We start from the raw sequence: 8,189 nt of genomic DNA on the forward strand, positions 1-8,189 counted from the left end.
ACCGACAAATGGGTTTCCCTCACACCACCACTATCTTTTTTTTCTCCACACACTAATGTTCTAATGATTTCTGAAACAGGATTTTGTGCTAGTTAGAGTTTCTTAGGAAGAAACTTGTTTTTGCAGTGATTGAAAGTGTCGCTAATCTGTTAGTACAACAGACATTTATTAAGCGTCTTCCATAGACCATGTAATTGAGAATGAAACATTTTGGAGAATTAAAAGTTCACAGATAAGATTATATGATACGGGAGAACTTGGTTCTTGTCTCACAGAGTCAAAGAATGAATCTTGTGGACACAGGAGAGTGAGTAAAGTGATAGAAGTTTATTAAACAAAGATACAGAGAAAGTTCTCAGATGTGAGAGGGTTCCTGAAAGGGTTGCCACTGAGGGCTTGCCACTGAGGGCAGTCATTTATTGAGAACTGACTGGGAAGCTTGTGGCCTTGAGATTCTTGTGCTGTCTTGGCTTGAGTTAGGACTAGTGATAACATCTTTAATGGCTTACTTCTTCTTTGGGGTCTGGTTATTCTTTGTTGGTCATAGATGACTGTCTATATAAAAAGACACCCTCGCCCCTACACACACACACCTAGGGCAGGGTAGTCTGGCTTGCTCCCTTATCTCTGGTTTCCTTACACCTCAGCATTTTTGGGATTTCTGTGAGCCTGATTCTGTGGCCCCCTACCTAGCCCTGCCTATCCCTGCCTGACCCTAACAACATCATTTATGAGGTAGGTTATATAATTATAATTTGTGGTTTGCGGTTTTCCTTAATAAATTATTATAGGTACAGTTGTGTATACCAAGTCTTTATACTACAAAGTAGGTGGATTTCTTTGATTTTTCATTAGTTATGAAGGATTTGGGTTTGGTTTTAAGATAAACATTCTGATTAGCAACATTAGTGCTCGTGTATCTGAGGTGTATTATCTACTAATTGTCAGAATCTATGCTTTCTCTCTGAGGTTAATGGTTAACACAAGATGATTTCAGGTAAAGCTACCCATCTCTCAGCTTCTATTTAAAAATGGTTGGACAGGGATCCCTGGGTGGCGCAGCGGTTTAGCGCCTGCCTTTGGCCCAGGGCACGATCCTGGAGATCCGGGATCGAATCCCACGTCGGGCTCCCGGTGCATGGAGCCTGCTTCTCCCTCTGCCTATGTCTCTGCCTCTCTCTCTCTCTCTCTCTCTCTCTGTGTGTGACTATCATAAATAAAAATTTTTTAAAAATTAAATTAAAAAATAAACATGGTTGGACGAAGTGACATTTTAGGCAATTTGCAAATTCTAGGCCAACCTTAACTTTTCAGCATCCAAAAAGGAAATAAAGTAAAAAGTTGATAGGTTATAAGCTTGAATTTAATTTTTATTATAAGATTATTCCAAGTTTTGTTGTATTGAAGGAAATGTTGGTAATAGTATTAGTTGCTTTAAGTATCCTTACTTGGCAAAATGAAAACTTAACAGCTCTGTATTGGTCCCCACTTTAACTCCATGAAATCTAAAAGTCTGGGAACCACTAAGCCAATGTCCTATCTAAAGTTCTGAGACTTACTATCTTATCAAGGTATTAAAATAATACAGTTTTATTCATTTTGATATTTAGTTTATTTGAAATTTTTCATATGTGATTACAGTGTGTTGAGGTTTCATGCAAAGTTATTAATCTATAAGAAATCATTTTTATTTATAGCCTGAGAAAAGGCTATATTTTTGTGGACTTTAATTTCATAAACAAAAGAATTGCATAAGTTAACTGAAGGTGCCAGGAATTATGACAAAGGGGGAAAACTGGGATTTATTTATTGATTAAAATCTTTAAAATAATTTTGAATATTGCCCACCTATCTACCTATGAGCTTATTACTGTAGGATAATTTTTTTGTTGTTGTTGGTAATATTGCCTACTAACATTTTCATTATTGGGTTAGGCAGTGAGTGACTTGTCCAACTTAATATTCAAGATAGATGAGAGATTATGTCTCTTACAGCCCTATCATTCATTACACTTAGCTAAATCTGTTATATTTCAAAATCTCCAACCGTGAAAGGTAGAGATCCATTTATGTACTTCATCTGCACAGAAATTCTTTTTCCTTGTCCCAAATTTTCTTGATATAGGCTTCATTTCTTCATTTTAGACAATAAGGCTGTGTGTTCACTTTAATACCATTTTTTATTCTTTTGAAATTCCTCAGCCTTCTTCTCTCCAATTTGTAGTCTGCCCTGTAATCATCACATGAACCTTTTCCTTACCTTTCACCTCTAGGTCCCTTCCAACAGAAAGCATTTTGATCATCACTAAAGCAAACAATTCTCTTAATACTATTGCTCTTAGGATCCACTGGGAAGCTGTTTCTAGCACAGAGGCTAAAATACATTGGCTTTCCATTGCTGGTTACTCTTCCATTCTGACCCTGGATGCCACCTCATGTAAATTCTCTGATAATAAAAATATTAAACCATAACTTAGATTTCTTAATTTAACATTGCCATACAGTGTATGCCCTTAAGTCCCTGTTCTTCCAGTACCTTTGTACTCCCAAAAGTCAAGTCACTTGTAGCAGCTTGCAGTTTATGGCTTTGTTACTCCTTTATGCTTTTGTCATCTTGTTTACCAAAGTCCTTGGTCATGCTACATGACTCACTTTTTTTGAAACCCTGAAAAAGAAAAATTTTCAAATTTTAATATTACAATATAACCAGTACCCAAAACAATTACAAGCACATAGCAGGTAATCAGTAAACACTTGTTTTAATTAGTAAGAGACTTGAATGTAATTTCAAAAGAATACAATGGTAATCCCCCAAAGTCAGTATTTGTCTTGCTCTACACTCAAAATCCTGGCTAGCTTTTTTTTTTTTTTTTTTTTTTTTTTTTCAGATTTGCTCCTTTACATCCAGTATTATAAACCTTTGAACATGCCTATTGGGAAAATTTACTAAGTAGCTATATTATCCTGACAAGATTGGCTATAAATTAGTCTAATCAATACTTCTGTGCCTAAACTAGTATAAAAACCAGCAAACAAATACTACAATACAAATCAGCTTGCTTTTAGGCCAGTATGTACATGATGCATTATAATTGGGGGGGGGGGGGGAATATGGTGCTTGGAATATTTAAAATCTCTGGACATTGTTTTGGGAGAAGAGAAAGCTGCTATGAAAAAGACCAAAAGTTCTGAAGTTTGTCAACCTGGAAGGCTTTCTAATTGCACTTATTACCTCTTTGCGGGTAGTGTGTACACTGGACAACAATTATAGGCTTCTAAGTCAGACATACTCAAATCCCTGATCTGCCACTTGAAGAAGTAATTTTCTGTGGGCTTCTGTGATAGTTGTATATGTCAACTTGACCACCAGAGTGCCCAAATACTGAGTTATTCTAACTGTATCCATGAGGTTGTTTTTGGATGAGATTAATGTTTAAATCAATAGACTAAAGCAAATTGTCCCCTCTAATGTGAATGGCCTCATCCAACCAGCTGAAGGCAGGAATAGAAAAAAACCTGACCCTTTCCAGAAGAATTCTTCCTGCCTGACTGACTGCCTTTGAACTGAAACATCTGCTCTTCCTGAGTCTCCAAAGCATGCCAGTCTTTGGACTGAAACTACACCATTGGATCTCCAAGGTCTCCAGTTTGCTGACTCACCCTGCAGATCTTAGGACTTCACAATCTCATGAGCCAATTCCTTCTAATCACATAATACAAATTGTCTTGGCATCCTTATCATAAAATCATGTCCCCTGCTAAAAGTAGTACAAAAAAAGATATTCAGAGCTGTTTTCTGCACAAATAATACTGAGAAATGATTGAATATTGGCATACTTTTGTTAACATTCCCAGGACATTTTTCTAAAATGGTCCTGTTTTTCTGCATGAGAGGAGGAAAAGCAGTTGAGTTTTTGTTGTTTTTTTGTTTGTTTTTTTAAATTATAGGGTCTTCCTATAACAATCTCTACAAATAATTACTCAGCATCTACTGTTAGCTAGGCTGTAATAAGACTCAAATAATCTACCCTTACAGAGTTTATCAGCCCCCTACTCTTAGGAGGGGTAAAGGGTGGTGTTACAAGTAACAGGCCATTATTAATATGATTAGATGAGATGAAGGAGGTAAGTACAAAAGCTGTGAGAGTACAGGGACAAAAATCCAGAACCAGATATCAGGGCAGTAAGAACTGAAGAATGAGTAAGTGTTTGAAGAGGAGGGCAAGCAAGTTTCAAGTCTAGAAGACCAGTTCAGAGACCTCACCCTCTCATCCAATATGGCCCTGATTGGTTCTACCACTTATGTTGGCAGTGCAACTTTCTGTGGAATGACTGTATTAATAGCATTTTTATCCTAACTTTTAATGTGCAAAATGAAATAAATTTGTCATCCCTGACTAACCAAATGAAAGCAGACAAAGTTAGCAATAAACCCAGATAGAAGAGGCTGGCCCTATTGCTTTAGCCAGAACTTAAAAGGTCATATATTCAATGTATTCAACCTTGATCATGTTACCAGAGTCCAAGAAGTTAAATCAATGATGTTATATATTGTTTTTGTTGCCAAATGAAGAAATATCTGATCTGAATAGAAAGGTTTCATAATCTCAGTACCAATAGTGATGTTTTAAATTAAGCTATACCATAATGTAATGTTGAAAAGGAAAATTAATTGGGTATTTATTCCAAAACCATTCTTAGTATTCACTTAGTATTCACTGACCATCAGTGAGTATCCTGGAAGCCAAGATACTTCCAAGTATCTAACAAAGCCAAGAGCTACAGACTGCCTTTTCCACTGTGTGACCTTAGTCTGATCAATTAGCCTATTTGATCCTCTGTTATACAGGGATTATAGGGCTGACTATCTCACAGCACTGTCATGAAAATGAAATACATATGAAATCTTTTATATAGTGCCCACCATGTGATAAGCACGCTCAGTTGTTCACTACTGTCTATTGTTTTTCAGCTGTATCAGAATGCTGTGTGACTCAATACTACTACATTGCCATGACCATTTTAATTCAAAGAAATCTTTTTTTTTAATCAAAAACTATAGTTGTTTGAGTATAAGGTTGCTTTGATTAATATACCCTTCATTTGATAGATACAGTCTAAAGACCCAGAACAAGAAACTAAAAAAGAATAAAAGCAATAAACACACCACACAAAGTTGATGAGATTGGAAATTCAAACCGAGAGAAGTAACCTAACATTCCTAAATGTTACACTTCCCTTTTCTTCCTTTGGCCTCTTCTATTAGTATCCACTTCATAGAATGAAAGCCTAGTGAGAAATCCAAATTTCTGAAGATTCCCATGTACTTGTTACCATGACCACCAGGGCAAATCCTGGGCATGCCTTTTTCTTTTTTTTTCTTTTTTTTTATTTATGATAGTCACACAGAGAGAGAGAGAAGCAGAGACATAGGCAAAGGGAGAAGCAGGCTCCATGCACCGGGTGCCCGACGTGGGATTCGATCCCAGGTCTCCAGGATCATGCCCCTGGCCAAAGGCAGGCGCTAAACCACTGCGCCACCCAGGGATCCCTGGACATGCCTTTCTATTGCAAGGTAATAGGTGGAGAAAAGTCTCTTTTACAAAAGTTTCTCATTAGTACTTAATCAAGATTAGGACAACTACAGTACTGTTGACTAAAAGGAGTGTACCACTAGATTTCAAAGGAGTAGTTCCAACCAGCAAAATTTTTATTAGCATCCTAAGAAAAAAAGAGAACATAAACCCTGAAGGCAGAATCAAATAGCAAATAATAGCAGATCAAAGCAACTGATCTCAGACTGTTCTATCTATGCCTATGATAACATAGGCACAAAAGAAAGAGCTCTAAGAAACTTCATGTGTAATACCAAGATTTCTAATATCCCATTGCCTTCAAATATATTTTAAACAATAGGAAACCTGTTAAAATAATACCTTTCTTGAGGTGAAGCACATTTCTCTAACCTTGATCTTCTAATTTTTCTGAAAAGTTTGAGATTTGTTTTCCTTCTTGGTAAGGATTGCATATATTAATAATTCTTTGAGAAGGTAAAATGAAGAAAACTATCTACATATATCTGTCTATATTCATATAGGTGGTAAATATGATGTCTTACAATAACAACCACATGCCAAAAAAGTCACTATAGATCTAAATCAAAGTATAAAGTGTGCAATTACAAAAGAAGCCTTTAGGAGTTATAAATTGTATTGGAAAATGTACCAGCAGAAAGTCCAGAGGGGTCGAAGAGAGAAAAGAGACCCTCGTGTTTCAATTGGAAAAGACTGTATGGAGAAAGTCAAACATGAACTAGGTATTAAAATACACATAGGGCAGCCCTGGTTGCATAGCGGTTTAGCACCGCCTGCAGCCTGGGGTGTGATCCTGGAGACCCGGGATTGAGTCCCACGTCAGGCTCCCTGCATGGAGCCTGCTTCTCCCTCTGTCTGTGTCTCTGCCCCTCTCTCTTTGTGTCTCTATGAATAAATAAACAAAATCTTAAAAAAATAAATAAATAAAATAAAATAAAATACACACAGTAAGGAAAGAAAGACCTGTCATAGTTGCCTGTTCAACTGCACTAGCATAAACCAATAGCTTCACTTCTTCAGAAATGTTTGAATGTAGATCAAAGCAGCCAAAGAACTCAGTGTGAAATGGAATTTCATGACAGCCTTCCTTTTTTTGCAAATGCCATCATATTCTCTTTATCTTCACTAATCACTTAGGCAATCATTTTAACCCAAATGACTTAAGAAATATCTTTGCTCCTGGGGTACCTGAGTGGTTCATTTGGTTGAGTGTCCAACTCTTGATTTCAGTTCAAGTCGTGATCTCAGGGTCATGGGATCAGGCCCTGGGCTGGGCCATGCTCAGCTCAGAGTCTACTTGTCCTTCTCCCTCTGTTCCTCACTCAGCTAGAGCTGTTTCTCTCTCAAATAAAATCTTTAAAAAGAAAAAGAGAAGAAAAGAAATATCTTTGCTCTTATTCCATTTGCATGATATGCCCTCTCTTTTCTTTCGCGTATGTGTCTAATGTCACTTATTCTCAACATCCACCTAAAATGCTATTTCTTCTGAGAAGCCAATGACAATCTACATATTCAAGGAATAAATATGAAATATCTTACAAATGCTTTGGATACCAATATGAATGTAAAAACAGTAAATTCTAAAAACATAAAATGATTCCAGCTTAGCTGAAAAACTAATAATAATACAACAGTAAAAGGAAATAAAGCTAAAATATAAGTATGTGCAAAGTACAGTGGTTTAATCAATCCAAATCCTGTTCATGAGGGCTAGAGAAACCATCTTTACAGGAAAACTGGCATTTGAACTGGTAGATGAAGGATAAGTGAGATTTTCCCAGTCAGAGAATTAGAAGAAAGAAATTACAGACTGGGGGAGAAAACCCCATTGGAAAGAAAAAGTGAAGAGGGATTAGTTTGCATTGTGTGCTGGTCTCAGATGAAATTATTCAATGTAGTTCTTCTTGACCCACCCTGAATATCTTCTGGCACCATCATTCATCATTCCCAACTCATGCTCTGGAGTCAGCTATTCCAGTCTAATTCAGCTCCCATACCAAACTCTCTCTTGGAATGAGTTCTCTCTTCTTCGAATGCCTCCCCACACCTTTTTTCTTTTTTTCTGGATAAACCCAATTTCTTCAAGAATCAAAGAATTACTTCAGATATTGCATCATCTGGGGACCATCTCTACTCCTTCATTTGCAGCCTGCAGGACTATGCTTATTTTTTTGTCCAAGTACTTATTTTTTTAAGATTTTATTTATTCATGATAGAGAGAGAGGGAGGGAGGGAAGGAGGCAGAGACACAGGCAGAGGGAGAAGCAGGCCCCATGCCGGGAGCCTAACACAGGACTCGATCCCGGGACTCCAGGATCACGCCCTGGGCCAAAGGCAGGTGCCAAACGGCTGAGCCACCCAGGGATCCCTGTCCAAGTACTTATTATACTTAATGTTAAGCGTTTTCATTTAGGCTATAAAGTCTTTTCTATTTCTCTGCTATCTAACATTTGTTGAGTGAGTGAAGCAATCAACAAATAAAGCATAACACCTATTAAGTACCAGAAACTATGGTAGACAGGGGTAAGTGGAGAGGGGATGTAGTAAGAAGGGATGCTCTTAAGGAGTTCACAGTCCAGGTAAGTCATAAGTGGC

This window comes from Canis lupus, chromosome 4 (genome assembly GCF_011100685.1).
Source record: "Canis lupus familiaris isolate Mischka breed German Shepherd chromosome 4, alternate assembly UU_Cfam_GSD_1.0, whole genome shotgun sequence".
Taxonomy (NCBI): domain Eukaryota; kingdom Metazoa; phylum Chordata; class Mammalia; order Carnivora; family Canidae; genus Canis; species Canis lupus.